At 40.0% G+C, this 25,487-nt stretch overlaps 1 long non-coding RNA gene and 1 other non-coding gene across 2 annotated transcripts in view; one reads left to right on the forward strand and one right to left on the reverse strand.

Moving 5' to 3' along the window:
* The window catches only part of LOC107190384, a 92,631-nt gene that overhangs the window by 52,375 nt on the left and 14,769 nt on the right, over positions 1-25,487 (forward strand). The gene's annotated exons all lie outside the window — the stretch shown is intronic.
* On the reverse strand, positions 5,626-5,699 carry Trnan-guu. Its single transcript has one exon. It is a non-coding gene; the product is annotated as a tRNA-Asn (tRNA).

Here is a 25,487-nt window from a genome sequence, read left to right on the forward strand (position 1 = left end):
CAGGCCAAACAATAATTCTCCCCGGGCAAGTGTCCTTTCCTTTCTCGAAGGTGCTCGTGGGGACGACTTTAATCGCATCTCGAACCCCCTCCCTAGCGAGGTCCGTTTTAGCACCCTCAGGGATACCATTATCGTAAATTAGTCCGCTTCAAAGTTGCTTCAAACACCGAGTCGGCTTATTGTTGGACCCAGAGGGGAAGGAAGGGGAAGGGAGGAGAGGCCGTTGTCTTAATTTCGTTCCAGTTTCTTTTGTGTGCGCATGCAGGAGCTAATTATCGATACTTGGCGAGCTTCCAGACGAACCACAATGTACCCCACCCCTGCCAGTTGTGTTGGTTCTATGCAGGTAAATTTATCGTAGAAAAAAAAAATAAGCCTCGAACCCTTCTTGCCTCTCGAGGCCCAAGGTTTGGATGATCGAAAACCTGCGACATTGCGGTCCCTGTGAGGTAATTAACCTGTTCATATGGCGATGACGACGTTAACACGTCACATTGAAAGTGCTGCTTGATCGAGTTCGGACGAGTGAACTCGCGTCACTGATTCAACAAAGAATTGCACACCAGCTGCGAAAGAATGTACGTTATTCTTGTTTTTCGTTTCAAATTACAAAAGTGGGGTATATGTTCTGGTGGTTCTTCTGCTTTTCTAGTGCCATGTCCTTTGAATTGTTTCGATCGGTAGTACAGTAAAACCTCGATTATCGGGACACTGTTTATCCGAACGTCGCTTAATCCAGTTTTCCATTATCCGAACTTCTGTGCAGAACAGAAACACGTATCAAGTGGATTTTCGTTAACACTGTACATGTACACATGTGAATGTAGTATAATAAATAGTGACATTTCTGGCTTTCGCCAGTTCGCATAATCGAGGTCTTACCGTATTATTACTGTACTTGTGTCGGAACTAGATACCATTGAAATCTATTCTGAATCGCTTAAAAAGCTTCAGATCGATAGACTTCACATCTTATACGTATAAACTTTGGAATTTCAACGATTTTTCGTATCTTTTTGCGTAACAAAAGGGGGAGTATCTTTGCTGCGGATAATAAAACGTTCCAGCGGTGTAGGTTCCACGGTATTTACACTGAACGTTGGATAGTTGGAGTACGGAAAGGAACCGATTAAAGGGCACTGGAGGAGGTAGAAATAGGGAATCGACGGTTTGGGTTGATCGAACTCACGGTTGAACAGTGTGGAATCAACGTTTCCGTAAAGAAGAGCGAGAGACCACGGGAATTACTGGGCTAAAAGCGCCGATGGAGTAGGGAAGAGGAAGCTTTCTCGCGAGAACGGACAAAAGGGTTCAGACGAGGCCGAAGGTTCGAACCCCTTGTTCTTTTCCCCGGTGTATTGCAAAACGGCCAGAGGCTTCTTCGATTCCGCCTGCAGCTTACTGATAGAGGCTTCTCTCGAACCTGCTGCGATTGCCTCCCTATCTTCTTTGTCACGATAATGAGTTTCCACCTTCGTCTGCTGTGCTACCCTCCTAGCGCGTTCGCCCACTATTCGAGCACACCTATCGCCCCCTCCCCCACCCCTCTCACGCGGCTTGCTCTTTATTTTCCGGGCAAAAATTCCGGCTTATCGGAGGCCGATTGAGGAAGGGAAAGTGTTAATTGGCGTTCTTTGTCGGTGTCTCTCGAGCCCTTTTCGCCCTGATAATTAACGATCCAATCTGCTTTACTCGACGTTTAGCGATAAATAGATGCTACAGGCCGTTTCATGTGAATAGGACAAGCTACAGCTTCGAAACGGTGGATAATTTATTAAATTTAATTTATTACTATTAATGGGAAGACTCTGTTTTATTACAAAGGTTTAACAATATCGCATGATATTATGTTTAGTAGCAGTATGTAGTAGTATTTATTTATTTTCGGCTTCGCAGCCTAAAAATAACTTAGTTTACAATTATGTATATTTAATCACTCACTCTCATACTTATACACTCCCATATATGTATACACACATATATCGAATTTAGTTATACTCATTTATCTCTATTATACATATTTCACATCATACACAGCATACACGAATTCCTAACTGTATATATATACAGTTATATATATATACATGTAACTCTATATTTAGTCTTTGGTTTTAGTCGGGTTTTGTACCCATACACTTTTTCTCTATATGTGTTAATCAACTTACTACTGTTTAATTGACATTATGTACCTATAGTAGTTTTAGTATATATGTTATCCTCGCAGTATCCGGTAGCTGGAGGTTTTGATCTTAATTGATTCTGAGAAAAATTCAATTTGGTTATTGAATTTCTTGGCCATATTGCATATTCTGGTTACTGTATCGGTGTGACTACGTGAATGAGTAGGGTAAAATAGATTGGAATGCCTGGCTGCATAGGACGATACGTTGAAATTGATTCATGTACGTTAAAATTAATTAATAATATTAATTTCTTTTCTGTTGAGGATAAAGAACATCGTGATCAGTAAGTGTATGACATACGTGTCGGATAGAAGATACAAGTTAAAGAACTTTCTGTCCGTTATTTATCGAACGAAGGACTAGAATATCGTTTAAAGGTACATACAATGGTCAGCGAATTCTTATACGCTATCTCCGCTAATAACAAGTACCTACACTAGATATTGAAGTAATATGAAAGGTAGATAGAAATGGTTATTAACTCTCAATTACACCGGCCAACTCTGGCTCATACAATCGCACATTGTGTGCGGTGGGGTACGTTTGTACACTACCAGTATAGTTAAGGCTTCATTACGTAATGGGCAAGGTTTACCAAAGTGCTAATTTAACACCTGACGTTTGAATAACCATGTTTGCATAATCATTTACTCGAGCAACATTTTCATACCTGATCCATGAATCTTAGTCTATGAATGTTAATCTACGGATCTCGATTTTTAAATCACGATCTATGGATCTCGATCTATCGATCTCAATCTATGGATCACGATAAATAGATCTCTATCTGTGGATCACGGTCTATAGGTCAATCTTGTATAATGTTCGAAGAAGATAAGACACGCGAAATGGAAGGGACACGTCGAGTAGTAAAGAAGTAGGGGTAAATCGAGTAAAACAGTGTTCCAACGCGCGCCAATGACAGCTGTTTCGCACTTGTGCAAAAACGTTTGCGACGTAGTTGAAAGTTAAATGGGGTCAGGAGCATGCACCATAATCCATAATGCTATCGCAACAGAATTCGTGGACCCGACGAACCTGACACTCGAAGCCGTCGATCGACCACTGTTTCCCTTCTGTAACGGGCACTTGACTCTTGTTACGAAGTTTCGAGATCTAACCTAGGTCATTCTGTTTCACAGCTTACGATTGCTTTTTTATACGGAATTGTGTTCGAGCAGGCTGTTTTCGACGCGTTACCGTTTCGGAATTTCTGTGATTTATCGGTGATTACTATCCGTTATGTTTAGACCAGGTGTGGCCAGATTGAGCGATTTATCGGAATTCGGGCGACTTTTTGTACTAAAATTTCGACGAATTGTTTAAAGAAATCGTAAGTTGCAAATTGGACAATATCGAATTTACGTATCTTTTTATATAATTCACTATACAATGTCTATTTTTTAAATCTATCACATTAAATAAATTAGTAATGCATCATACTTAAAAAAGTACTTTAATTTAAAAATCCCGTAATACCAGTACCTTCACGTGATTTTTCTTACTGCATTATTGCGATTTAAACCTTGGGCGATTTTAGACAAAATTTATGTTTGCGAGAACATTATAAAAAATCTGGCTAGTGCTAGTTTTAGACTACGGATGATGTTTACGTAATTTGCAATTTCAAACTATAATTGATAATAAATAGTTAATGTTACATAGTATTATTCCCATTTCTTTGGATATAAAAATTCGTATAAACTAATGTTTTTCGGCAGAGTGCATATTCTGTACTATTATAGAAACGTTATTTTTCAGATATGTAAAATAATATATTTTTTATAGAAAATTTATTTTTTGTCAAATAATTTAAAAAAGTAAGATTAGCATCAGAAATTCCTCTGACAAAAAAGTAAGATTAGCATCAGAAATTCCTCTGACAACCGTCGTTGCGATTGATGGAAGCCAGGGAGCGGAGTTTAATCATAGATTCATCTCCGAATATCATCATTTGCTAAATCGATCAGTAGTACACCCACTGAATGACTGCAGAGTAGAACTTCCGTCTCGGAGATATCACCTCGTCCGTAATACTTCAACAGCGAGAAAAGCCTCTTGGCGTAGACATCTCGCGGAAATTACGTGAACTACATCGCAACACGTGCATTACATCACCGACAAATTCGTTAATAAAAATAAAACCATTCACAACTCGGTGACATTCTATGAAAAGTCCAAATCAGCTTGTACGTAATGTACAATTGAGAAAAACTTAAGTTTGCATGAAAATCCCTAGTCTGATCGTTAAAATATTTTAGTTCGAGATAAAATTTTTTTTTACATAAATTCAAGATTACTTTGCATTTTTTCTTAACATAAATTCAAGATCACTTTGAATTTTTCTTTTACATAAATTCAAGATCACTTTGGATTTTTTTTGTTTACATAAATTCAAGGTCACTTTGGATTTTTTTTTACATAAATTCAAAATCACTTTGGATTTTTTTTAAATAAATTCAAGATCACTTTGAATTTGATTTTTAATTCGTACACTCTTGTACATTCATCAATCTTTCGATTCCGAGTGACACGATTCTTTGAAGGTGTGCCGTCACGGTTGGAAACGCCTTTCAATCGTTCACGTGTAGATCTCGTATTACGGAACTTATGAGTGCACGTGCCTGCGAAAGAGGCACACCTGGCCTATAAAAGAAGATCCGCGAGCCGATCACGTAAATGTTTCATAAAGCTGCATCGGCACATACCGTGTATGCATAATGCATATCCAGTATCGCTGCGGAATACGCGTGTTGCTTGTCGAACGGATTTTTATAACATTCGTATATCCTCCGTGGAATATGCTTATTAGTGTCGTGAAGGGTAATGAATAGATTTAAGATTTTATTCGTTTATAGCGTATATGATTCTTTAATCCTTATAGTACCTTATAAGTTTTCAAGGTACTGTCCAAAAATACCTTGAAAAATATGATTTTTTAGGTATCTATTGAAATTAACAGATTTCTCCTAAAAATGAAGATATCACATTTTATAAAAAAAATTTATTATTCCTACCCAGTAAACGTATGTTCCAATATATAAATTTATTTTATAAAAATAAAGTTTCATTACATTTGTTCAAAGTACCCATATTAAAAATGGAAGGCCGATATATCGACTCAAGGTATTTTTCGGAAAACCAACGAAGCCGAGATCGTGTTTAAGGTACCAAAAGGGTTAAAATTGAATGTACAAAGATATTTAGTGGAGTTTACTAGAGTAAAAGAATTTCTGTTTGTTCCTAGTTTTTGTGAAACGAATACGAAAGATTTGTTATTTGTAGAAACATCCACAGTTTCATAGTAATGAAGAGTTTTATAAAAATCTTGTTAGCGTTGACATTTTTTTTTGTTTTCGTTTCGTGTAACCTATGACGGGACGTGGATATCGTGATTTCATAATATTTTTTTGTCAATGAAATTTGACGGAAAAAAAATAAACGCCCCCGGGTGGGCTCGAACCACCAACCTTTCGGTTAACAGCCGAACGCGCTAGCCAATTGCGCCACGGAGGCGGTTGTAGTTTTACTTCTCAAATTGAGTATACATGGTGTGGAGGCTTCGTTCTCTCCGTTGTTCGGAACAATACCATTTGAAAGTATACACGTTTAATTCTGGTGAACTATAAAATTTGTATTAAAATATTTAATATCAAGAATAATTAAATCGGGATTAAAATACTGAGTGGTATATAGTGCATGTACAATAAGCAATAGAAAATATGTATACATGTAGAAGCTATGAGAAATTTTTTGAAACGAATTTAATCTAATTTAATTACTACATTAAATATTTTAAAAATTTCTATACCAAATATTTTCTCCTTTCGTATATGTAATGTGATATACGAAGTATCCATTAAAATTTGACGAAATAGAAATTGGTTATTGATGGGAATAAAATTGAGTGGAATTAATCTGCACACAGATTAATTAACAATTTAACTGATAACCTTTATTTTTTTTAATTACACACAGTAGTACAGTACACAAAATTTTTCTTTTCAAATGTTTTAGTAGTTTATCAGTCTGTTATTGTACAATCTTACACGCTTTATGATATAGTTTCGTAATTATCATTCATATTTTCGATCTATCGTTGATGAATTATCAACCGAAGTACAAACTCTTTCTAGAACAATATACCAAATAATTCGTGCCGCTGGAGCCGTATATCTTTGAACTATGAGCGGAAAGAATTATTACAACACTGTGAACTGTACACGTATCAGAAAATGAACATTCTATATAAAAACGAGTAAATTAAGTTACTAAAATAAGCAAACGATTAAGTATCGATTTTTTATATTCCTCGTTTCATATTCAAACAATTATCACGCTACGGGTTAGAAATGTTCATTTACTTAATATTGTTCATTCACCGATGAAATCTGTATTTTTTTAAATTTAATTAATAATATTTCCCAATTTTTTAAATTGAATTTATACGTTATAAAAAGGTATCGTACATTAAAAAAATCTAACTTTCATACGCCAAATATCTATTAATACTACAATAATCATTTAAAATTCGTCTTTAATGGTTACAAAATCTCTCAAGTGTTCATTCATTGGTGCGTTTACCCTACAAGAAGTTTTGAGTTAATGTTAAATAAAAATAATAAAAATAAACCAAATCGGAAAAGTGGCACCTTTTCTATCTGTTACTGTACATCCGTGGTTTCGACCACAGTCGCAACCTCTCGCATCTCAAAGCGACAAGAGAAACGCCTCGAAATAAATTCATTGCCAGTGCACTCGTGGAAAGTTACACCCCCTTATCGGTACTCGTGCCCGGAACGAGGGGGGGGGGGGTTGGAAGTTTCGCGAGTGAGAGAAAAAAAAATTGCCTACAACGGCGAACTGGAACTCATTAGAATCGGTGATGGGTGAGCGTCGTCGGGATCGAGAAATATCGTGGAAGTGTCGCGGTTTATTCGACATCCACGCTGTGAAACTTGCGAGTTTCAACCCCCTTCCCCGCGAAGTGCAAGATGGCTGGTGGTGTGCGCGGCCGAAGAAAAACGACGAATAAATCACGGTCCGAACTTCTCCACCGGATACAACTAATCTCGTGAATATTTCATTAATCTTGCCTTCTCCGCACCCCCTTTCTCCCCTCTTTTCATTCAAGATGAAACTTTTGTTACTCTGTCATTTCTAATCCTCGCCTAGATATTTAAGAGGCCTTCAATAAATATACCCGCGAGATATTAAGCTTTCACGAGATAGTTCATCCGAGGTAGAGACCCCTGTTGTTACGCTATTCATTATGTAAAGGTGCCGGTTGATTGATTAAGAATTGCAATCTAGTAATAGGGGGGTTGCATTTAGCCCCGTTGTTGCGCTCGGAGTTTCAAGATGGCCGATTAAAACCCTTGGAAGACGGACGGTTCTGACACGGTGACACGGCGAAAGGCAGAGCCGTTGGGTGTCTTTCGACCCTCGTGTATTGGACACTTTCTGTACAGGATTTCTAACGAATTTGTTTTTGATGAATTTTACCAGTTAAGAATAAAATAGAAAAATCGTTGGTTTCAATGAATGTTTAGTCTTTTGTTGCATTTCACAAAGCTTCGGAGTCTATAAATGCATAAAATTCGCAGTCTAATAATAAGACTACGGATACCATTGTTGTCGAAGGGTCATGAATCTGTGCCTCGAGAACGATCGCCATTTGCTCTATCGTTTATAGTGATGGAGACCTAACTTCATTCTGAAGTGGTGTGTAGTGGTCACGGTCACGGTACCGTCAGATCACGTCACATCCGAGAGCAGTTTTTATCGTCCACACGTAATCCAATGAGTGAAATATAGTCTAAATTCAAATTGATCGTGATGTGACCGTGCCTTTGACCGTTAGTGTGAATTTGACGTTAGTCGCTAGTCGGGAAACGTATATATTTAAGTTGTCTTCTAAAGCACAAAGCTGGGGAAATATCGGTATAGGGAACGGATCACAAAACAGGGGGATAGGCTGCTACAAGAGAGAAAAGAAATTGCCCAGAAGCAATCTCTTGATGGATTTTCTGATTAAATGTCCCACGCAGCAAAGCACTCCGGCCGGATGCATATTGTTTTTTTTTTTTTTTACTTTCGCGCATAATATTCGATAATTCCGGTCGGACAATTTCCTTCCGTCGTCGCTGCCCGGCGGCATCTTTTGTCCGCCCTTTTTGAACGTGAAATTACCTTCGGTACAGTTGCAAACGATCCATAAAGCTGTGTAATCCAACGATAACCTTGTGTTTCGAACACAGAGTCGGGCACAGTTTTATCTGAATAGTGTATATGCATAGTGAATCTAATAGTTCTGTCATTCAAATCGTCCATTCGATTAAATAGTTCTTTGAGAACATGACTATTCAGTCGAGAAGACATACTGCTTCAGTCTTAAAATTGAAATTCTCAGGTTCGTTCGATCAAAGTTGCGCATTTGGGTCGCTATCTTTCATTCGTTATTCGAAGCTATTCATCTAGATAAAAAATTTTCCCGTCTTTGGGTTCGGATCATATCTTCATTTCCAAATGAGTGAGAAAGTAGTGGATAAGTTATATTATCGTTTGAGTCTAGAACTAGTTTGAGAAAGTATGTAAACAGAAGGAATGAGTGAGAATGTATGAATGCAACATAAATGTATAAATACATAGTTTCTAATATCAAATAGGCAAACTACAACCATAAGTGGACATGAACTAAAAAAAATATATTTTTGTGTCAGGAATCACTTACATGCATTCTGTAATCAATGACGGCGCAGTGTTTGTGTTTCCGAAATTTTATTAGGGCATTCGTATGATGTAACGACGATTATTTAATAGGGCAACGTGTTTAGTTAGTTGGTGCGCGCGGTTGCGCGCGAGTTATCGTTCGAAAAGTGGAGCTGTCGGCGAAAAAAATTTAGTGCAGCTGTTGTGTGCCCCCTGATAACATTACGTTTCGTGGCCCCGTATTCTGTCGAGCACGCGATCTTTCCCAATCGGGGTCTCCTTATCTCGACGTCAGCATGACCTTATCGTTAAACTCGGAGTATTCGACTGAAAGAGTAAAAAAAAAAATGAGAGAAACGTAAAATGTGCGCACCTTTTCTCTCGACCGAGAAATCACCGAAAGTGCGCGCAGCGGCCGGCTTTAGCTGATTCTTATCGCGATCCAGGCTTGTCGACGATTTAGAGTGTTTCGATACTTGTCCTATCCGGATCGCCCGAATGGCGTTCACTTCCTCCTGAGAACGAGTCGTCGAACTTTTAGGTTAGGTTATGTTAGGTTATGTTAGGTTATGTTAGGTTATGTTAGGTTATGTTAGGTTATGTTAGGTTATGTTAGGTTATGTTAGGTCAGGATTCCATCGACATTTATCAGTTTGCACTTCTAAATGTCTGATGGAATTTGAAAAATTTGTTTGTTAACAGTAAATTTGGAGCATGTTTTGATTCTTATAGGAGTTCGATTAAGTTTAATTCAGATCTCTTCTTGCGAATGAGTCGAACTATTTATTTCAGGTCGATTCAGTTTAATTCATCTAGTTCGATTCACTTAATACCAACGACCATTGTTTTATTTTTTGTGTCGATAGTAAATGTTATTTTCTGAATCGAACAGTTACACGGATTCATGAAAGACAGAGATAAAAATGTAACTTTAGGTACAGTATGTGTTCTTCGATAGTGTTACATTCTCTCCTAAAATCATCGCCGCGTCGGTCATCGGTGACCCTCATCTACTACAAATTCAACGGTCAACCCTAGATCACTAAACTATCGTAAAAAAACGACCTTAAATTCCCGATTCCCATAAAATTCAGATTTTTTAAATAATTACTGTCTTAATTTTTGATTATTTCGAAGTTTAACTATCACGATACAACGTATGTTTTTGCCTCGATAAAAAGAACATTTTCCAAAAACACACAAGGTGTCTTCTTTCATTCGTATTTGTTTATGCATGATTTAGTGATACCGTAAATCACAGAACAGTACCGTAATCACAGAATCCTAACCTAACCTAACAGATGTAGGATTGAAGGCGCAACAACAACGAAGAATGCTAAAAAAGAAAATACCAACCAAAAAATCCTGTTGATAACGTGTCTGTGTGTATATTCCATTGGGCGGGGAAAGGCCGTGTTTTTAAAATAGGAGGTTTCACGGTTCGTCGAAGACCGACGATGCCGCGGGACTGATCGATTGTCCGTCAATGAGAGCCCGGGGAGAAATGGGCTTTTCGGTGTCGACGCTCAAATAATATCCCCCTGACGCCGCTCGATATGCAAAATTGTCAAGCGATCGACGAACCGTGAAACGAAAGACGAAAAAAAAATCAAACAACAAAAAACGAGCCGATAGAAAATGGAGGGGTGGTACACTAGCCACGGGAAAACGAAGCCAGAGAACTCGATGCTACAACTACCCCCGATACAACAGCATACGGGGAAATCGTGTTCGAAACTTCTTGGAACGTTTATTCGTCGCTTCTTCGGGTTTTTCTGCGATTTTATTTATTCATTTTGTTACTCAGCAGACAGAGGCGTTTGTACTTCGTTCGGACACAAGCGAATCGAGGGGGGAAAGAGAGATCCCCGGTGATCTCCCGTCGAGAAACGAAATTCAAACGAAAACGATTGAACACAAAGCTGCTGCATTTGATTTTCTACTTGGACGGCAACTCGTGGCCCCGTCGATTTCTCATCCACCGAGGGGGTTTTCCTTCAATATTCACCCCGAAGGTGTTAATAAAAAGGTGCGGTGTGACATGCTCACAGGGGTGGGACTCTAGGCGCTGAAATAATGAGAAAAGTTCATAGGTATACTACAGTAAATTCTCGATAAGTATTCGCAGGCTCCTCGACACTTAACATTAAATATTTCAGAAATCAATGTGGCTGAAATAAATATCATTGGCTTCAGAATTTCAAGCTCTACCACTAGACGATCTACTTCAACTACTTACCGGTAATTTAGTATATTGCATTGGGACACTTGTCGAATACTTGTGCGGCATTACAAAATTGCTCAAAGTCTGAAAGAAATATTGTTTCGGAGATATTGAAAGTCGACGGAAAGTAAACTATTCAAACAATTTTCTCGTCATTGGTTAAAAATGTTCATTTACTTACACTGTTCCAGTTTTTTAAATTGACATCTATACGTTGTAAAAAGGTATCGATGTGAAGAAGTCTAATTTTCACGTGCCAAATATTCTTTAACATTATTATCATTTAAAATTCGACTTTAATAGTGACAAAACCTCTAAAATGTTCATTCATTGGTGCGTTTACTCTACTACGTATCTTTGTTACCACACCTACGGAGGTTGTTTTTACATTTCTTTTTTTTTTTACTACATAGGTCGATTAACGCTGCTAAGCAACAACATTTTCTCACACTCGGTACGCACAAATTGGGTTGCTGTATAAAAATATTTGTCCCTGTTAAAGTTTAAAAAAAAATCTCAAAGAATTCTAGGCTACTTATAAAAGTCTCTGCTACACTATAAACAATCGTTCAATTAAGTCAATTGCCTAAAACTTGTGTCAATGCAAAAATAAAAATTCAGAGAACAGTCTGTATTAAAGTGGTGAAAAGCCGCTTGGATCGTCAACGACCCACATTGCCAACGGAGAGAGGTTTAACATCGTTTTGCTGTATACAGTGCGCGCTCGAGGCATTATTCAGTAGCTTCCCGCGCATCCAAGCCGAAAAAAGCCCTCTTTTGCATCTCCCGTGAATCCCCCCCCACGATTAATATCGCAGGGAGGCAACGTTCGAACAAGCTCTCTATTTCTCTTACTCCCTCAGTGGCCCCTTAGAACGGTGTGGGATGGCAGTTTATCGCTCGCGACGGCCTTTAAGGAACGTAAGACACTTAAAGCAAATCGTGATCTACGAGGGAGCCCTCGCGAAAGGGGCTCGGCATCGAGGGAGCGGCTGACTTGGCTCGAGACACCTCGTTCGAGGCTCGCCGCTAATTAAGAAATACTCTCCATCCCTCCCCTCCCTCCTCCCACCCTTAATGTCTCTACTCTAACGAGCCCGTTGACGCGTTCTTCAAGCCCCGCCCTCCTCTGTTTTCCATCATTATCCTCCGTGTCTTTGTTTCTTTCCTTTTTTTCTTCTATCCCTTTTAAATCGAGCTTGAAGTACAACCCGCGCTTTTGCCAGCAGCGACGAGGTCTCGTTGAAACTCGGTATCGTATCTTCTTGTTTACGTAACGATTCGATTCTCTTATTGATTCTTCGGGTGTGGTGTTCACCGGACGGTTTCGTAACTGACGACCTTCGTCAAGGTAGATGTTTCGTTCTGGACGCTTCCGCCCTTAACAGTGGGAGCAATGTTACCGGATTGAGCAATTCATCGCAATTTGAGAGATTTTTGTGCTAAAGTTAGGATGAATTTTTTAGGGAGAAATGACAATTCGCAAATTGGGCGATTTCGAATGTGTATATATACAGGATGTTCCATTTAAATCGATCTACTTGAATATCTTTGAAATTATTTGTGATTCCGGAAAGTGTTTCAAACAAGAGTTGAATGATATCGAGGGGGGAGATAATTAGATGGCAGTAGTTTTTCCGTTGGTGCAGGCGTAGAAGACATAAAAGGCAACTTTATTTTTTTAAACAAAATCATATATTTTTTAATGCATTGATCGATGCAGCTCGCCATTCTCCGTAACAAATTATTAACCTATTTACGTGGAGAAACCATTAGGAGATATTTTAATTTCAAAATTACATGCGACATATATGGACGTACTTGAGAATATCAACTTCATGGCTGTGAACATTACATCGATTTAAATGGGACACCCTGTATATATGACATATTTTTGTATGCATAATTAATTATATATGTCTGGTTTTTGAATGTATCATATTAAAATAACTATAGTACTTTAGTTTAAAAATCCATCGTCCATTAGAAGTTTTCATGTATCTCCTCTGGTTTTCGAGATAGTACTTTCGGGTCGCAACTTCGAGGGATGATTTCACCCCTTAAAGTCGCGCCTCAGCCGTTAAAAAAAATACGTATCCCTTATTTTTGACTGCTTAACAAACATACGAAGTTTCATCAAAATCGAAGGGGGACACTTCCGTGTCTACCCTTGTACGTTGATCATGTTTCGTGGTCCACCCTGTATTATCGAGAACCACCACTTGTTACGGTTACATAGAGTCTTCCCTCAGTCAGCGATACGATCAGTGCCAGAACGTGACTCCGCAGGATCAGTTTCTTCACTGATGGATCGCCACAACCGGACGAGTCGGTTGGATCGCTCGATCGAGAATCGGCGGCACGCGGCCAGGCAAACTACGGTCGGACAACACAAACTCGCGAGTGTTGTCCACTTTGGGGGCTCAGGAAATTCGCCAAACCGGCTGGAATCGCGAGAGTAGTTCCCGCGACAAATGAAAGAGTGAAAACGAGAGAAAGAGAATGACGAGTTGGAATCCTAGGGTGGTCCCGGCGACGTTTAATTGGACGATATTTACCGAACGCGTGTAATCACCTGTTGCACGCAGTTCAGCGCGCGCTCGTTTGCTCGCTATTAACAGCCGAGCGAAACAAATTCGAATGAGAAACTGCTGGCCGGGGGTGGGTACCTTGTTCGTAACCCCTTCTGGGATAGTCTGCGTTGAAATAAGGCTGTCATGAGGGTGCGGCCGAATAACATGTACAATTGAATAAGAGGTGATTCCCTATGAAAATATAGAAGAAAATTTTGTTATTTAAGGCATAGTTTTCGCGAAAATCAACTTTGAAAATCTGCTAGATACGGGGGCAATTGAACAAGACTGGGCTGGCGCGTCTGTTCATTGCATTCCGCTTCTACTTACTACTATGGTGAATACACGTGTTTCAGATTAATTTTCGAAGTCGACTTTCTCGAAAACGAGGCCTGAAATGAAAACATTTTATACCATATATTGTTCTTATTTTTTCATAAAGAAACACCTCGTACCCGCTTATACATGTTATTCGGCCGCACCCTGTATAAGTGATTTATATACAGGGTGCCCCGAAATAGATGTAAGTTCTTGAAAAAAAAAATAATAAATAAAATGGAACTTTTTATTTTCGTTCGCTAATTTTTCATTCGCTATTCTACGCAGTTTCCTTCGATGCATGCCGATTTGCTTGTTCGTAGTACAAGCGCAACGCTTTGCCAACGCTACCGCGGCAGCTCAGTCAGCAAACTCACACTCTGATTGGTCGGGGTTTTTTTTGTTAATATCTCGTTAACAAAGCCTCGAAAAACTTTTTCAATAAGGAAAAAGTTGTTTTAAATTACCCCAGAACTCAAATAATCTTTTTCAAGGACTTACACCTACTTTGGGGCACCCTGTATATGTACCAGAGCTGTTTGTTAAGGCAGTGACTTGTTTCTTTTGACAATAGATAGTTCTCAAGTCGCAGGAGTAATTTTTTATCATTTTATTAGAATTTATTTCAGTTTTAGAACAAACGTACTTACTCTGATTTTGTCGAGTATGCTCGTCACAGCTTAAAAATAATTAAGCACACAAGTGGTCATTTTCAAAAGGAAATAAAACACTTAAAGTGTTAATACTTCGAAGTGGATTTTCTCGAAAACGGAAGTCTCAAGGGAACAAATTTTATTCTATATTTTCGACTTAATTTTCGACGTTATTTATTATTCTCCACTACCCGGTGGTTGTACCATCAGTTACACGACACCCTGTATAAGTAGAATAAGGGTCATGCGTAGTCAGCCAAGTGTACCAGGAGATGCGTGTGGCCAGACAAGTAGAACAAGGGCGGTATGCAGTCAGACAAGTAGAACAAAGGCGGTCTGTAGTCAGACAAGTAGACTGGCCTGTATGTGGCTAGACAAGACCATTGACCCCCGTGCACTGTTCGGCTTAATTTGCACCTGAACCGAATGTTTAATTATTAATTATATTCCTTATTACAGAAATTTCTAAATTACTTCTAAATCAGCTCCAGTTTAACTCAAGGAATAATAATGTAATAGTTTACTAGACACGAGGCTTAAAAAATATTGTAGCCATGATAACTAGTTAACGTATAACATAATCGATTCCCGAACATATAACAATTCAAACGGTACAAATCACGAGGGCCATTGAGTTTCGTTATAAATCGTGGAAGAACCCCTCCAATCGATTTCCACTGTCCATTCCGGCGGGACAGATGTAAGAGATTCCTCCACGTTAATGCAGTGAATTCCTGTCAGCGCTAATATGGGACACACTGCCCACACGTATATTAATCAGGAAAAATTACAGAAAGAAATTCGAAAAAGCTTTCTTCCCTCCCCACAACATCCAGGGTTACTGCACACCGCGGGAATATCTTAACACGCGTGTATATAATAATTGATTTGTGCTCGTTTATTGGATATCAGCTTCCCGGAAGCACGCCAAGGTATGGGACGCGTGTGTTCCTATGTATGTGTGTGTGTATGTGTTATACGTTCCGAATGGCCTTCGGATTCCAGGACGGTGGGATATCGTGGGACAGGAGGGATGTCGGCGTAGGCGGAGAGAAGGACCTTCGAATATACGTTCCCCGGTTGTCGATATAGGGGAGCCTCTGGTGCACGACGAACATATTGGGATTTTCAATTGAACAGACACGAGGCGCCGTGGAATTTAACTGGGTCTCGAAAGTCGTTGGAATGAAGTAATCCACCACCATCCCCCGTCCGGAATGAACGACCTTTCCACTCCCCCCTTCCCTTACGAACCAGGTCTCGTGTTCTGCCTGGATCGCGGGGATTTTTTCCCAGGGATTATATTGTCGATGGAGGATTCATTATTTTTTTGTTGTCCGTTCGATGGGAAATAGGAACAACAGATCGGGAAGCAAAGAGACCCAACGTTAGTTTCAACCATACGCTATCGCACGCCTGTGTGTAAAGTCGACGGCAGGGCTTCTGTGGAGCGGGAAACCGACTGATTTTACAACTAAGCACTAATTTTGATCGTAGAATTCGTAATACGAGATGTTTACGGTACTCTAACTTAGGTCAAGGCCGTATGATGACAACTCGGAAGTGTTCCTCGTCCTTTTTGGCATATTTACAGTGACTTAGGTAAATTTTTAATAATTGTAGATTTAGTTGAAAATTTAACAGTACATTCTTAAAAGCTTCAGCTTTCGATTGCTAGCAAATAAGCGCAAGGTCAACGATAAAATTATTGAAATAGAAAAGTTATAAAAATTTCTTTAACACGAGCCTTATGGAACTGTAGTTGATACTGAGAAGTTAATCACTTCTTGTCTAGTTATTTACAAAAAATGTAATTTTCATGAAAAATTAGGTGGTTATAGATTAGAGTCTTCGAACACTTATCGATAATTTACGGTATAATGAAGGTTTAGTCACCACTAGGATCTGTCTACCGCATCGATCCCACGGAACATATCCATCATCCGTAGATATTTAAACGTCCAGAATAATTCTCGAAACCTACTCACCCCATTTACGTCATATTCTTATCCCCCCATTTCTCTCGATTTTCCAATTTCATTATTCACGTCCGAAGACGACGAAAACCGAACGTACGTTCAAGTTGCTACACGACTGGTTGTGTGAATAGTCACATGGTGCGAGGAGTCGAAAGTTTAAGCTTCAGCGTCGCGTTGTCATTGGAACGTGACGTCTCACGTCGATGTAACGTCCTCTCACCCTCCCCCCCGTCAATCCCTCTTTCCTCCTATCGTCGTCTCAGTAAATATTTGATACCGAATCCTTATCCCGTAAGAGGCGGAAATCCATTTGCCACCGGGGACGAACAATAGAGCCGCCCTGAGCACAGCCGTGTTGCCTCCCTCCTCTCCATCCCTCTCACTCTTCACGTCGTTGTTCCTTCCGGGATCTGAATAATGCACGGGGATACGCGGCGTTCGTTAATCTTTCCTTTCTCGTCTTCCGGGAATAATGACGGTTGCCCTTTTTCAAAACGGCTATTTGGTACGGGGCTCGTTCGTTATTCGTTGCGTAGCTCGGCCTGTATAGACGACAACGACTCGCTGCTGGAGACCCAATTCCTGATCAGAACCTAATTTCTGATCAGTTGTCACTATATCAATCAAAGTCCCGTATTTTCTACCAATCGCTAGTCGATCCGTTGCCGCAAGCATCTATACCTTTAATCATGTACTAGAACTCAATTAATTGTCAATAAGAACAGATCTGTTAGGCAGAATAAACACACAGTTCGTATAGACATACATACAGGGTGTTCCAAAAAGATGGGACAATACGCAACATGAATATTCCTCATGCAAATACAAATAAAAAAGTCCTTTGTGTAATTCGAAACTCCATTTCCGAGATATTAGCAGTTAAACAAACTCACAGGTACGCGCAGACACAGTCAGTGAGTTGGTGCGCTTCTTGATTATGTATGTGCGTACATGTGGCTCATCGCTCAGTTGATGGGAGGTCGTTTAACTGCTAATATCTCGGAAATGGAACTTCAGATTAGAAAACGGTAAAGGACTTTTCGATTTATGTTTGTATGAGGAATATGCATATTCTGCTGGATTGCCCCATCTTTCTGGGACACCTTGTATACAGGACATTGTTAATGTACGTGTGTTACAATATCGTGTCAAATCATTTAAAACCACGTATCACCATAATTTACCAACGAGCAGTGGAAAATGGAAGTATGTGTAACGAATGTGACTCGTATAACACGGAATGTATTCACCTGCTTAATGGGGGATGTCTGCTGTACTATTATAACGTGTGGTTGACATCGATAACATAGGGGAATTTAAATGGATTTATTGTTTTCGAGTGTCATTCGACACAAAAGTGGTTTCAACTTGCGCTCTACCGACCGTAAGGATTTATTCGAGATCCTGGTGAATTTTTGTTTTCCCATCGCAGTTCCCTAAAACAATCTACGAAACTGTGAAATCCGTGAAAACAGAACGTAATACGCTAACGATCGGTTCGAGTGTAACGAGGACTTTCGGTTGGGCGGGGCTAATGACTTGATCGGACAAAAACTGGAACACGGTGAAAACTTGAGATCGTTATACGGGCCACAAAGATTGGAGAGAAAGATGATACACAGTGGAAAAGTAAAATAAAGATAAAACGTATGTGACAGGGGGGCGGGGAGTGGGACGGTGTTTATGTGAGAGTAGTAGACGAGACACAGAGTTTTAAAGGATGAGTTTAGTTCTACAGGAATTCGTGATTGGACGAAGTTTACCGCGATTGTGGGGAAGACCGAGATAGAAGAAGAAGAGAGGCGGGACTTTCTAGAAAAAGTTCCTCTAGAAAGTATGCATCTCGATGAAAATTGAAGTGTGTGTACCACAGGCGAAAGAACGAAAACCGTATTCTTTGCCGTGTCACCGAGCTTAATATCGTTAAGAGTACGTCGCTGCGGCCACCGCTTGCGGTACACAGGGTGTCCTTAAAAGAAACTACGATCTTAACCCGGTTACTGCATCTTTTTGGTATCTTAGGTAGAAATTGTGTTTCATACAATCAACTAATGGTAACTTTAAGACTATTGAAAACATTTAAAAAATTTGTTTATGAACAATGTGTTTACTCGCGATAAATAACGTAGAGTAGAAGTCACAGTAACATCATTTTTCTAATGTTTGGATGGCATTTAAAGAAGTTCCGTACTGCTGATCGTTAAGAGATGTTCCAGATATTGTCAGATTTTTGTAAAAATTTTCATTCGGGGGAGAGACACCTGGTGTAAACAGATAAAAATAAACGAATCTTTGGGAATTTATTGTAAAGAAAGTATTAAACCAATCTCTTTGAAACTTTGTGAATACTTTAGTGTGTAATTAAACTAAATGTAAACATTTTTTATTCTCACGACAAATCCATAAATATTATTGTTATTAGTATGTAACTAAAAGAGTATTCAACCAACTGACCCAGCCTTGCATGTATATATTCTTTAACATCTTTTTCACAGCATGAATCTATTTTGAAGCTAAAACATGCAGAATTAAAAAAAATGATATTTTTGTAAAAACAAACACCTTTTTTCTTACACCAGGCTCCCTCCTTAACGGTCTGGGCGTTGGAGGGTTAACCGGGACACCCTGTGCACACCAGTCGTGGACGGTCGCGAGACCGAGCGGGTAGATTTTCTTCTCGCGAGCGTCGCAAGTTTTTCGAGGGCCCCTAACACGCCTCTCTTATTGTTATATACGAGGAGAGTGGTTGGCCCGGGACGGGCGGAAAACTCGTTTTTCTTTCGCCGCGCCTGCCTCGGCAGCCTCGAGTTCACTCCGATGAGAACGGAACTTCCACCCGGCTGTTCGAGGATTCTTCCTGTTTCGAGGCTCCCACCCGGAGACGAAAGGAGAACAACCTTCTTCAAGCCCCTCACCATCCCGTGCTTGTCCCTTTTCTGCCTCGTTCGCCATTCAATTTTCATGCTGCCGTAGACAGATGTAATCGTGCCCGTAGAAACGCTTTCGAAGCTTTCGAACGTGCGAATATATTGTACATATTCGCGTCTACAGGATGATTCGCTTTTAATATTGTAACACGTAGCGTCGCATGTTTTTGACGGGAACGCGATCAGATGGAATTTTTTCAGAAATATATGCGGCATGAAGCACCTAAAACGGGCCACTTGAATATCTTTGTCGTTACTGGCGATAAAAAAATATGTCGGACCAAACTTGTATGGTATAAAGCAGCACACAATTTGATGTGAATAGTTTTTTTGATTGGTGGATGCGTAGAGGTCATATGAAGGTCAACGTTTTTTTTCTTTTTGAATGGAAAGACAGAGATGTTTTTTTCACGTATCTTCATAAATAGGTCATCGTACGCATCTTTAACATCCTTGACGGTGAACATCCAGAACATCTTTTTCTTAATGAATTTCATTCGTACAGATAAACAGGTTGAATTTAATAGCATATGCAGGTGAGCATATATTGGTTGTATCAGAAAACGTTTTAATGAGTTATGCAGCATTTTAAGAGACGCATCGTATGTATACAATTTGACTTTGTTTATATCTTATTTTTATTCTAGATGTCAAGGTGACCTTAAATTGTTTCAAGATCAATGCATCTTTTTTTAATACTGTATTGTTGTCGATGGAACGACGAATTCCGCGACCTATAGCATGTTGGTATTATAAAAAAGATACGTTGACCTTGGAAAAAACGCAAGGTGACCTTGACATCTAGACAAAAATAAGATATAAAACAACGTAACGAGGTATTTTAGATAGTAGTTCTTATTAACTCACCCTCTATATCCCAGGAGACATTTTAAAAGTTACCTCTGGACACATAGTCTCGACGGTCTCGAAGGGGTTAATACACTTAACTAAATAAAATCTGAAAAAACCCAAATCGGACGAAAATATTCCGTTTCGTCCAGAATATCGAGATGTCGAAATGTCCGATTTACGAATCGCCGCGATATTGGATCGAGTAGGAAACTTGGTTTTCGGGCGAAGAGTGGGGTCAATGTACAATTAGCCGCGCGCGAAGTTTAACTTGCAAATATGGAGACGGAAGTGGCGAGGGTAAGGGGAGTTGGGGGGGGGCAAGTCCGGGGATCGATTCGTTTCCGAGCGTCCAATTAATTCCCGCTCACGGAAATTCCGCGAGCATGACGCGTCGTCAAATTGAATTTCGCGGGCGTCCTGATGCCGCGCGGCGATTCCGTCCGTTCGTCCGTCTGTCCACGTCTGTGAATCGAACGGTGGAACACGGGGATCTTATTTTAATGAGACGCGTCGAGGGATCGAAATGTCACTCCTCGAAATAAAGAATCCCACCGTCGCGAGTTTTCCCTCTGAATCTTTGATGCGACGATGCATCCGGGATCGTTTCTCGCTTACCGGTTAATCTCTTTTCCTGCACGTTTTTCTTTACGGGCCTATCCAGCGGTGTGATTCAAATAATTTAACAACCGGCTTGGAACGTCAACTATAAACATGAAAACAACAGATTTATACTGAAAATTTTATGAAATAACCAAGTAAATACGATTTCAAGTATCATTTTAGGAACCGGTTTGGTGAAGATACGAAATGTTTAGGAAACTGTGCGAACCGGATCGATCCCAGTACTGGGTCGATCGTCCCCGAGAAACAGATTTCTCCGATTCACGCACTGGCTCGCTTGTGAACTGTGCAGTCTGTGCGGTTTACTGAAAATAGGAGAGGAAAGAGAGATTTTTCCCCTTTGCTTGGATGATTGTTCAGTGGTAACCGTTTGGGTCTAAACTGTTTTAAGCCTGCTGTCTCAAGCATTTACGTTAATATCATTTAAGGTTCAATTTTATAATAATTATATTTATAACGTTTAAGACACGTTTAGATATTTATGAACGTTGTAGATGTAAAATTGTGAGTGAACATATCGAGAAACACTGAAATATGAATCAGTGTTCGACTCTTGTTAGTCTTAGTAATTAATATATATTAGTAATCTATTATTATATTAGTATATATTAGTACACCCAATTCTGTTTTTACACGATCGATACATTCCAGAGGAAGGTTTGTAAAAAAATTCGTGCGTCGAAACAAACGTAAATTACGCCGAATTTTTAACGGAACAGACCGTAAAGTTCCGTTTAATTCAAGTGTTTCGTGAAATTCGTTTTTGGCATAAAGATCCACTCCACTGTGCATTCTTGTGCCTACGACGACGATCCTGACAAGGCCCCCGAGGGGGTTGCTCGTAGGAATCGGCAGATCTGGCTTGGGTTTAGGTTCGCTAGTGTCTCGAGAGAGAAAGAACGAGACGTTGTGTGTGCAGAAGCCTCGAATCGCGACGGGGGAAAAATTGCTATATTGAAATTCAAGGGAGCCGCGCGCGACGGCGGCTCGAAGCAAGAAGAAGCCGCAGCCAACAGCTAACGGCTGCGGCACCCTCGTAACCCAATTTAGAAGAGGACACAAAAGAGTATTCGGTGATATTGAGCCGTGAGATGCGACCTACTTGCGAACCGACCGACCGACCGACCAACCGACCGGTCCCGCCTTACCTTTTCCCTTCTTCCCTCCTCCGTCGTCCGAGGGATCTGGTGTTTTTACGTATCTCGTGCCGCAATACAGGGTGTCCCAAAATAGCTTCGACTCCCGGAAATGAGGGGTTCCTGGGATGATTTGAGACGACTTTTTCCCTTAGAAAAAATGTTATCTGAGGTTTTGTTAACGAGATATTAACGAGAAGTATTGGCTACCAATCGCAGTGTGTAAGTACGTCTTTTTAACGTATAAGGAGAAAAAAGAATCAAGATCAAAAGAATCGTCGTTAATAAGTGTAGTTTTATCTTTAATTTGGTATTAACGAAAGTGCAGAAACTATTAGAGTGCGACGTACTCGGATCCGTTTCGGAGCATTCATAGGAAGGCGGAAGAGTTTTCAGCCCTTCATAAATTTGTTTTTTACCCGAAGCCGAGCCTCTGCTTAGCTTCTGGTTACTCTGTTTTGGTTTATTTCAGAGGGGGACTCCCACCGTGGTGAGAATAACGCCGTTGCTCTTGTCGCATTCATCGATGAATCCCTATACAGTGAAATTGTAATTTAACTTTTAAAGTAAGAATTGCAAAGTGAAATTTCTTATCACCTAAATCATGTTATTATATAATTATGCCATCAATATATCTGTATTTCAGTTTTACCTATGGAATTTGACGTATAAAAATGTCAAAATAGTTAATAATTAGTTAGCAGTTTCTTGAAAAATAACCTTTATCATAATCAACTTGTCATATGGTATCTATATACTAAAATGATCGGGAACTGGATCCGTGATGGATCCGGTTTACTCTAACGATGGGAAAGTATAAATCATTTAACGTTATTTGTCCGTGGAATCGATCGAGAGAAACAGATTTCAATGAATCGTTCAGCGAGGTATATATTCACAATTCGAATGTGAAACTAAACTGTGCATTCAACAAAATTCATCCACAAAAAACCCCGTTAGAACCGTGTATTCGAACGACTATGTAAAATCCGTTGAATCAACGGTTCAATTTCTTTCTCCTGATAAGTAATACCGATTTCAATGAAAGATTCGCTGAAACGCGTCGATCCTTTCAGCCGACTTCACGGATCGTTGGAGAGACGTCATCGGGGCGTCGAGAGGTGGATCGTCTCGAATCGAAGAAATTTCAGTGTCTGAACGGAAAAGGCGCGAGAGAGACGCGGCGGGAGATCGTGGATATTTAATTTTACCATGAGCCGAACCAGCCGGCAGTCGAATTGATTCCGTCGTCCACGAAACGTGCTCTCGTGAAGTCCCCCCCCCCCCTTCCCGATCGGTTTACCGTAGGCCGATCTAGCTGGCTGCCAGGATTCCCACCGAATATCGCCCCTTTCACCTCCGTCTTCCTTCTCCTCCACCTACTTCTCCCGTCCACCCTCCTCTGATATTCAATTATCCGCGAGTAAAGAGCGCCGCCGATGGATACCCGCTCTTTGTCTTCATTTCGCTCGATTTCCTCGACACTCTAGCGATTCCTCCTTGATCGCAATTCTTCTTCCCTTGATCGTAACTTTTTGTATCGTCGATCGCGATGCTTTCCTCCATCGATCGCGATTCTTTCCTTCATCGATCACGATTGTGTCCTCCATCGATCGCAATTTCTCCTTCGTCGATCACGATTTGTTACTCCATCGATCGCGATTCTTTCCTTTGTCGATCGTGATTTTGTCCTCCACTGATCGCAATTTCTCCTTCGTCGATCACGATTCTTTCCTTCATCGATCGCGATACTTTACTCCGTCGATCGCTATCCCCGCTGTCGTTGAAGATTAAGATATGTTCTACGTTGCACACAGATTTTTCAACCGTTCATATACCTAAGTTACTTTTTCTCATAATAATAATTGAAAGGAAAATAAATAAAATAGGATAGATTCTTTCAACGCAAATCCAAAAATGTCACAGGAAAGTAGTAAACTCTACTTACCAGTACACCTGATACAAAATCTACGAATGTAGAGACCAGTGGGAAACCTTATGATAACCTAGAAAATGTTCAATTTTCGAGAAAAAGGGTACGATCCCAGATTTTCGGATTAGAATCCGTTATCGCGTGCGACATGTTTGCGGCTCTGGAATTCAACGATCTAGCTAGGCAAAGAGATCGTTCTGCCATCCTCCACCCCACGGAAATCGTCGTCGGATTTTCCGCGCAGAGACACGACAGGAAACCAGTGTGTGCGCGTGTGTGTGGACGAGTCCACACAGGATGCAAAAGGATCGCTGGACCGCGTCGAGACGTTCTTATCCAGTGGCGCAGAAACCTGTTCAACCGTATAGCACGCGATAACGACGATACAAGATCATTCGTGTCCGGGGCTCGTGCGCATTACGCTCTCGTGGCCGACGTGTGAGAAATCGAAGCGATCGCGGTGTGGAAGCCGAGGAATCGGGTATAGGGTGGGTGACTCGAGGTAAGAAAAGGGGATACTTCGTCGATACGACGAGAAAGGCGACGAACGGAACCGTTCCTTGTTCGTTTCTTTCGATTTTCTTCGCCGATTCTTTCTCCCTGGCACCGCGAACCCGCACCGAACCGATGCATCCCGACGCGAAAATGAATTCCATCCGGTCCACTGTTATCCGTTCGTTCAGGGAAAAGAAAGTTTACCCTACAACGATTGAATTTTTATTTTAACCCTCGAATGGTAAGGTTGGGTCCATTTTTAAAAAACAGTTAATCAATCTACTTGCGTCTCATTGGTCCAAGGAATATAAATTCACCGTAATATAAAGACAATTCCACCAGAGTTGGGCATTATTCGATTAAATTTTCATTCGAGTAAGTATTCGAATAAGTTTGAACGAAAAAATTTTAATTCGTATAATTTTTTATTCAAATAAAAATTTAGTCGACCTAACAGACGAATAAAATGTTCACGTGATTTCTATGAGGTATGGTGACAGGTGACAGGATAATGATTCAGGTTAGCAAATGCTTGTTATAGTTCGCCGGAAGGTTGTATCTCCAAGCACTAACAACAATTAAAAATTTATGTTGATAATAAGATAAAATTATGTTAAATATTCTAATAAATATCTATTCAGTAGATGATATTATAGAATGTTTGATTATTTCATTACTTTCCTGTTTCTATAACATTAAACTTCGTAAACTTTAAACACAATTTTCTCAGTTTAGAGACTACTGGAGATAGAATAATTAAAAACTAGAGCGACGATATATATGTATAAAAAATCTAACTCGAAAATATAAAAACTCAAACTGTCCATCCTCTAAAGTTTCAATTGCAATCAAATTCAGTTTCAATTCATTCCCTCCACAAAA

This window comes from Dufourea novaeangliae, unplaced genomic scaffold (assembly GCF_001272555.1).
Source record: "Dufourea novaeangliae isolate 0120121106 unplaced genomic scaffold, ASM127255v1 scaffold177, whole genome shotgun sequence".
Taxonomy (NCBI): domain Eukaryota; kingdom Metazoa; phylum Arthropoda; class Insecta; order Hymenoptera; family Halictidae; genus Dufourea; species Dufourea novaeangliae.